Source organism: Pan troglodytes, chromosome 9 (assembly GCF_028858775.2).
Source record: "Pan troglodytes isolate AG18354 chromosome 9, NHGRI_mPanTro3-v2.0_pri, whole genome shotgun sequence".
NCBI classification, from domain to species: domain Eukaryota; kingdom Metazoa; phylum Chordata; class Mammalia; order Primates; family Hominidae; genus Pan; species Pan troglodytes.
In genome coordinates this window covers 47,534,025-47,542,771 of record NC_072407.2, presented here as the reverse complement: position 1 = coordinate 47,542,771, position 8,747 = coordinate 47,534,025, and the positions used below count along the sequence as shown (strand labels likewise).

General features: G+C 45.9%; 1 pseudogene; it reads right to left on the bottom strand.

Moving 5' to 3' along the window:
- Window positions 1–3,260: 3,260 nt before the first annotated feature.
- Window positions 3,261–4,886, bottom strand: LOC100610007 (C-terminal-binding protein 2-like; annotated as a pseudogene).
- Between the last annotated feature and the right edge of the window lie 3,861 nt (window positions 4,887–8,747).

Below are 8,747 nucleotides of genomic sequence, written 5' to 3'. Positions count from 1 at the left end.
CATATAAGATGACGAACTTATTTGATAAGTGTTGTATGTGTTCTGATTGCTTCATCAATTGGCCATCTCTCTCCCTCTCCTCTGGCCTCCCTATTCCCTGAGGCACAACACAATTGAAATTTGGCCAGTTAATAAACCTGCAATGGCCTCTAGAACACTTGCATATCTCTCCCTTTAAATCAAAAGCTAGAAATAATTAAGCTTAGTGAGGAAGGCATGTTGAAGCCAAGATAGGCCAAAAACTAGGCTTCTTGTGCCAGTTAGCTAAGTTGTGAATGCAAAGGGAAAGCTTTTGAAGGAAATTTAAAGTTCTACTCCAGTTAACACACAAACAATGGGAAAGTGAAACAGCCTTATTGCTGACATGGAGAAAGTTCTAGTGGCCTGCATAGAAGATCAAACCAGCCACACAATTCGCTTAAGGCAAAACCTAATCCAGAACAAGGCTCTAACTCTCTTCAATTATCTGAAGGCAGAGAGAGGTGAGGAAGTTGCAGAAGAAACGTTGGAAGCTAGCAGTGATTGGTTAATGAGATTTAAGGAAAAAAGCTGTATTCATAACATAAAAGTGAAGGGTTTGACAGTGAGTGATGATGCCGAACTGCAGAAGCTCTGAAGCTCTGAAGCCAGGCATTGACTCCTTCTCTCTAGCTGTGAAACCCTGATATGGTTTGGATTTGCATCCCTGCCCAAATCTCATGTCAAATTATAATCCCTAGTGTTGGAGGAGGGGCCTGGTGGAAGGTGATTGGATCATGGGATGGTTTAGAAGCTGCAGCAAGTTATCTAGCTAAGATCATGCATGAAAGTGGCTAATACTAAACAACAGATTTTCAGTGGAGATGAAGCAGCCTTCTATTGGAAGAAGATAGCATCTAGGGGCTTGTATTAGTCCATTCTTGCACTGCTACAAAGACATACCTAAAACTGGATAATTTGTGAAGAAAAGAAATTTGACTCACCGTTCCACAGGCTGTACAGGAAGCATGGCTGGGGAAGCCTTAGGAAACTTACAATCATGGCGGAAGGCAAAGAGGAAGCAGGCACAACTTAAATAGGGGGAGGAGGAGGAACAGAGCAAAGGAGGAGGTGCTACACACTTCTAAACAAGCAGATGTCTGGAGAACTCTGTCATGAGACAGCACTAGGAAAATGGTGCTAAACCATCAGAAACCATCCCCACGATGCAATCACCTTCCACCAGGCCCTTCCTCCAACACTGGGGATTACAATTTGATATGAGATTTGGGCAGAGACACAAATCCAAACCATATCAGGTTTTCATAGCTAGAGAGAAGGAGTCAATGCCTGGCTTCAGAGCTTCAAAGAACAAGCTGACTCTCTTGTTAGGTGATAATGCAGCTGGTGACTTTAAGTTGAAGCCAATGCTCATTTATCATTCCAAAAATCCTAGGGTCCCTAAGAATTAGGCTAACTCCAACGCCATAAGCAAATCAACACAGGAACAGAAAACCAAATACCACATATTCTTATTTATAAGTGGGAGCTAAACATGGAGTACACATGGGCACAAAGAAGGGAACAATAGACCCTGGGACTGGCTTGAAGGTGGGGGGGTGGCAGGGGGGTGAGGGTTGTATGCTTGTAGTTAAAGCAAGGATAAGCCAGTCACATGTGATAGAGTCAATATGTCTAGCTCCCTAAATCTTTGGATGTCTTCTACATTATACATAGGAATATTTTGGTATCTCAGTTGCATTTGACTATTACAGAATCCAGGTTTCAGTTTTATGCTCTTCTGTCCCTACCCAAGCATGGTTAGGACATATTCCTATGCCTATTCTCCAGGTTTTTAATTGGGATATAAATTTGCATGTTTTGGCATGTAAGTGTTGTCTGGGTACAACTTTACAATTGGCTCCCTGTGCACAGAGATGGTTTCTAGTCATGGGTCTGGAGGATGTGTGAAGCAGCGGGGGTGGAGAATAGTCATAAAGTCTTCTACCAGGAAGCAGGACCACCTTCATCAGGTAGGATAAGAGGAATTGTTTCCACTGGTGAGAGAGCTTAGTAGAGTTAAGGATTAAGGGTCTTCAAAATTAACTGAGTTCCCCTAAATGTCACCATTCTAATCTTTGGGAATGGTCTTTCCTAATCATTGCTCTAATTTTCACATATGAAATCTGGTGAGGCTATGAATTCAATCTATGTTGTAAATCAGCAACCTATAAGATAAGAATCTGTGTCTAATTTTCAGCTACATCAGCTCACTAGCTCTAAGAGATAAGATATTATTTTAGGACAATCATAAGATGTTCTTTTAGGACAATTATAGGAAACCCCTGGTTCCTGGCTGTATTTTGAGCCATGAATTTAGAACCCTGAGCTTTTTATTATATTACTTTAAACTCTCCTGGATGGTTAGAAGTAGCCAGCCTACCTCATAGACCTCATATTCTTCATGACTGTTGAACTCTGCTATGGCTTTCACCATTTGATCTGCCAAAGCCATTTCTCTTTTTTTTATTTTAATTACTTTTTATTGACAACCGCACTGAACACTAAATGTCCGCCTTTCCAATAAACAAATTACAGTAATGGCAACTCACACTAAAACAAAATATACTTCTGTTAGACATTATTTTTCTGTTTGGGACAATTTTAAAGTTTTTCTTTTATCACAAAAACAGAATTGTACCTGCACAAAGGCTCAAAATAGGCCATCTTTTTAAACAGAAAGGCAATGATTCACAAAAGATTATGAATAGAACATGTAACTAGTTGATACAAATCTAATAGGATTTGTTAAAATAAGTCACATCTAATACATCTGAAGTGTTCTTGTATAAAATATCACATGAAGAAAAGAAGATTTTATCAAAGTCTTAAAAAGTGGGTTTGTTCATTATTCTTCTTGAACTCTTTTAGTTCAAGACTTTCCACTCAATAAAATAGCAGAGGATCTGAAACTGAGAAAATATATTTGAGTACAAATAGCTTGTGAAACTTAATATGTTTTTTTCATCATCAGAGGGTTTTACTGAACTTATAACCAACTTGCCTGCTCAGTATGCAGTTCAGATGTGAGAGACGCTTCTCTGTACAGGAGCCTGTACTGTCTTCAATCCTATGCGTGCAGGTGTGTACCACAGGGAAAGAGTTTTCTCCCCATTTTGTAGTAATGTGATCTTCCTATTAGCTAGGTAACCAGCACCTGTAGAATGAAGGGACTAGAGTCACAGCATGGGGATTTCCTCTTAATATTTTTTTGTTTTGATGTTTGAACTCTTGATGCAACATTCTAGAGCAGGGTGTTCAGGACCTGCTGTGCCCAAGGGACTGATAAAGGAGAAAGCTCTACTTATTCTTTGTGATTTGATACACAGATGAAAAACTTAACACATAATAACAGAAGTTGGTCGTTAATAAATCACATCCTCATCTTTCCACGCTTCTGTAAGCAGAGGACATCTTCAGCTTTCTAGCTCTTGCAGTTTTAACACTGCAGCATCAATGATGCATATGTCCAGAATCAGTTAAAAAGACCATCAGATTCTTTTTCTCTTAGTTCATCTATGTTTCACTGTCTCTCGGTCCCAAATGAATCTGAATGATTACTTTTCGGCATTCTCTGCTATTCCTCCTTGGGGTGCTCTCTATTGTCCCCGTGTTTTGTGGACTGGTTGGGAGATGGCGCTTGGGAAGGATGTGCCACTGTCGGGAGGTTGTGAGTCACTGGGATGCCTCCAGGGATGATCCCTTCCATGGCTGCAGGAAGTCCGCCTGGAGCCACACCCACGGTGCCTGGTGGATATCTGTATGTGGCACTATTGAGCTCAGGATGAATTGTTTGCTTCTACTGACCAAGGCGCTGATGTGACAAAGAATTCCTTGTTCACACAGTTTCTTAAGCTTTCTGGGATGCGACCTTTGATGGCTTGGCGGAACTCGGTGGCAGCTGCCTCCCTCATCTCCAGCGACACCTGCTCGCTATACCAGGCAGTGTGAGGAATGCAGATGAGATTTGGGGCATCTTTCAATGGACCCTGAGCAAAGCTGTCCCTCGTAATCCTGCCCTCCTTGAGGGCCTGTGCTAAGGCTTTCTCGCCCACCAGGCCACCAGGGGCTGCGTTCAGAAGGAATGCTCCCTGCCTCATCTGCTTTATAGTAAAGTCATTAATGAGGTGGTGGTTATGTTCATTGAGACTGCAGTGCGAGGAGACGCAGTAACTCTGATACAGCAAATCCTGCAGGGTGTAGACCCATTGAATGCCCAGGGACCGTTCTATCCCATCCTGCAAGTAGGGGTCATAAAATATGACGCTGAATCCAAAGGCCTTGGCTTGAAATGCAACCGCCTGCCTCGTGCGACCAAAGCTCATGAGACCCACAGCGTCTACCCATGGATGCGGACCACTCCCGAGGCCACCTCGAGGATTTGCTCCATGCTCTGAACCCACGTCCCTTCCCGCAGTGCCTGGCACACCCACGTGTTCCGCCGGTACAGATTGAGGATGTCGCAGACGGTGGAGTCGGCTGTCTCTTCCAGGGCTCCGGACGGGATGTTGCACACAGCAATTCCGAGCTCGCAGCAGCCTTGATGTCCACGTTGTCGTTGCCACTGTCTATCCACACGATCACTCTCAGGGCCTTGAACTTTTCCAGGTCCTCCCTGGTGAGGGTGATGGTGTGGTACATCGTGGCGCCCATGGCTCCATTTAAAACCGTCTGGTGGATCTCCTGCGAGGACTGTGCGTCACAGAAGGCCATGGAGGCCAGGTTCTTCAGGATGGGCATCTCCACGGTGCAATCTCGGCAGTCCAGCAGCACCATCGGGGGTGGGAGTGCAGGGGTCCATTCATGATACCTTCACAAATTCTGTCCAATCGCTGTCTCTTGACTTTGTGCTTATCCACAAGGGCCATTCCGTATGGAATTTTGCAATTATCAGTTCAAAAGGCAAAGCAGTCCTCTGAGAACTTATGGGAACTCGCAGGAGTCTGAGTGCCTGATGCCACTATGAACCCATTCGCTTGCAACGCAGTCACCATCACACAGTCAATCAAGGAACCTCACCACGACCCCAGGTCTGGAGTGCCTGCAGTCTGTAACGCCAGGGGGTAGAGGCAGCTCCGGCCCCGGGCAGCCAGGTCCCTGACCCTGCTCTGAGCCTCTGAAGCGAGCTGGGGACCCACCCGGGGGGTCCGCGTGGTCTTGAGGCCCCTCCCCTGCTGGGGGCCCCACGGACCAGAGGGGTGCCAGGCACACGCTGGCGTGAAGCAGCGTCCGGCTGGACCCCCGCCACCCCAGTCCCAGCAGGCCTGCCCAGCCCATTCCTTTAAAAAACCTACTCTATTCCATGTGACCACAGATGATACATTAGGACAAAAACTGCTCTATGAAGAGAGAATAACAGAACTCTAACATGAAGTATAGTGGCAAAGGAAACCAGAGAGCTAGATGGAATAATTCACAAAGGACTTTGATATGGTTTGGCTGTGTCCCCACCCAAATCTCAACTTGAATTGTAGTTCCCATAATCCCCACGTGTGCTGGGAGGGAATTTAATCATGGGGGTGGTTACCCTCCATGCTGTTCCTCCTGATAGTGAGTTCTCATGAGATCGGAGGGTTTTATTAAGGGGCTTTTCCGTGTTTTGCTCAGCACTTCTCCTTCCTGCTGTCATGTGAAGAAGAACATGTTTGCTTCCCCTTCCACCATGATTGTAAGTTTCCTGAAGCCTCTCCAGCCATGCTGAACTGTGAGTCAATTAAATCTCTTTTCTTTATAAGTTACCTAGTCTTGGATATTTCTTCATAGCAGCGTGAGAATGGACTAATACAGACTTTTAGAATAGAGATCTTTGTAGGCTAAGAAGGAAGCCTAGTGGAATGGAAGAGCTAGGAGTTGCAAAGATGACTAATAGTGAGACAGGAGGAGCAAGTTATTAGAGGGGCCCTAATTTCAAATGGGAAGAAGAGTTCAAATGCAGTAGTGATGCTGGGGAATGATCTGGGGACTAGATGGAAAAATATCATGAAATCAGAGAATGAGCTCCAATGAGTGGATGGATGGGGAAAATGAAAGCTGGGTCATTGTATAAGATATCGGAAAATCAGGAGCCTGAGATCTCAGGGTCAGAGCAGCCCTGAAGGATGACAAGGTCCAGGTGTGGCCTCACCTCTGGCTGGCTGAAGTGCTGAGGTGATCTGAGAACTGTAAGCTGATAAGTTATCAGCCTGGATGTGAAAAGGTGAGAGCAGGGCAAAGTGTGGGGATGGACCTCATGAGTGATCTGGTGTGCACAGTCTGGAGGAAGGTTGGGGTTGGAAGGAATCCTGTGGGCTGGCAGACAACACAGACGAATTAGGGTGTGCAGGTTGGACATCAGAGGATGAGCTGGTTTTATGAGGAGGACATGCTGGTAGAGGGACCTGGAAGTACCTATAGGAAGCCAAGAAGTACCGAATCTTTCTAACCTTCTGCACTGGGGCAAAGGGTGACCTTTGTTAGTGAGCTTTGTGAGCAAATGAACTCAATGAGGAACTAAACGAAAAACACTTAGTGCAGTGCCAGCCACACAGTCCACACCCAGTGAGTGTCAGCTCGGATGGTTGTTAAAGAAAGGGATCAGTGGAAGGACTAAAAGATGGGCTGATAGGGGTGACAGAGAGAGGGGCAGGTCTCCAGGTGATGAGGGGACAGGAAGGAGCAGCACCAGAAGTAGTGTCTTCCATCACAGGACTGATGAAGGCCTCTCTCCTCCCTTCCCTCCCCTCCCCTTCCTTCCCCTTCCCTTCCTAAGAGCTTTATCAAGACATAATGCACACAGCATACAATTTACCCATTGAAACTGTACAACTCAATGGTTTTTAGTGTATTAACACAATTATGCAACCATCACTACAATTGATTATAAAACATCATCACTTCAAAAAAACCCCATCCCAACAATCCTGTATCCTTCAGCCATCCCCCGTAATCCTAGGAAACCACAAACCTACTTTCTGTCTCTCTGTCTATTTTGGACATTTCACATCAATGGAATTCAAATGCACAATAAGCAATTTTTTTCTTTTTTCTTTCTTTCTTTCTTTCTTTTTTTTTTTTTTTTTTTTTTGAGACGGAGTCTCACTCTGTCACCCAGGCTGGAGTGCAGTGGCGCGATCTTGGCTCACTACAAGCTCCGCCTCCTGGGTTCACGCCATTCTCCTGCCTCAACCTCCCAAGTAGCTAGAACTACAGGCACCTGCCACCAAGCCTGGCTAATTTTTTGTATTTTTAGTAGAGATGGGGTTTCACCGTGTTAGCCAGGATGGTCTGGATCTCCTGACCTCATGATCCTCCCGCCTCGGCCTCCCAAAGTGCTGGGATTACAGGCGTGAGCCACCGTGCCTGGCCTCTTTTTATTTTGAGACAGAGTTCACTCTTGCTGCCCAGGCTGGAGTGCAACAGCGCAATCTAGGCTCACTGCAACGTCCACCTCCTGGGTTCAAGTGATTCTCCTGCCTCAGCCTCCTGAGAAGCTGGGATTACAGGCATGCACCACCATGCCTGGCTAATTTTGTATTTTTAGTAGAGACAGGGTTTTTCCATGTTGGTCAGGCTGGTCTCAAACTCCCAACCTCAGGTGATCCACCTGCCTCAGCCTCCCAAAGTGCTGGGATTACAGGTGTGAGCAACCACGCCTGGTGCAAATTTTCTCTTAAATCACTTTTTAACTGGAATAATACTTCAATGCAAGGGAATGAAGCACTAATGGTGCACTCTCAGGCACTAGCAACAGGGATGTGCATTGGGAGTTGCAAGGAGACAAGATTTGGAGACTCAAATGTTGCTTCCTCTATGCATAAGCTATCCTCCTTGTTTCTCCTCTTGAAATGTGCTTAGAAGGGAAAATATCAAAAGCCAACCAGCCACAGAATCCAGGAGAAGGCCAGTGAGTCACTGCAGTGGCTGAGGCCTTGCTGAGCATTGCACAAAGGCAAAGCTGGGGAATCCCTGCCCTTGGGGATTCCCTCTTGAAGGGGAGACCACTATGTGAAGGCACGTGGGTGGGGGAAGAGACCCAACAGTGCTGATGGGAAGCCGGCAGCTGGGGTGGAGAGATCGTGATGGTGGAGCCCACAGCACTTATTATTATTATTAAGGGAAAGGATCACAGGGATGGACAGAAAACTATGCAAGGGACTGCACAGAGGTCATCCGGAGGCCCTGACCTGTGCTTTAGTCTCCCCAGCCCCTCCATGGGACACAGTAACCTGTCCAGGGAGGGGTCAGGGCTCACCCGTGTTTCTCAAAGAGTGGGCGTAGACCGAGCAGCTCCTGAGATGACGTTGTGTGACTCACCCCATGACAGCCCCTAAATAACATTAAATCACCCACTAAAAATAGTTCATTCTTTTTAAATTCTCTTTCAGACCTTTCAAATAAAAGAGAAATGATCAACTCGGTGTCTGCATGTTTCTGATATCTCACTAACATTTGCTTATTTATTTTTTATTTTTATTTTTGGGACAGGGTCTCACTTGTCATCCAGGCTGGAGTGCAGTGACATAGTCTTGGCTCACTGCAGCCACAACCTCCTGGGTTCAAGCCATCCTTTCACCTCAGCCTCCCAAGTAGCCGGGACCACAGGCATGCACCACCATGCCCAGCTAATTTTTTGTAGAGATGGGGTTTCACCATCTTGCCCTGGTTGATCTCGAACTTATGGGCTCAAGCAACTGGCCTGCCTTTGCCTCCGAAAGTGCTAGGATTACAGGTGTAAGCTACCATGCCTGGAT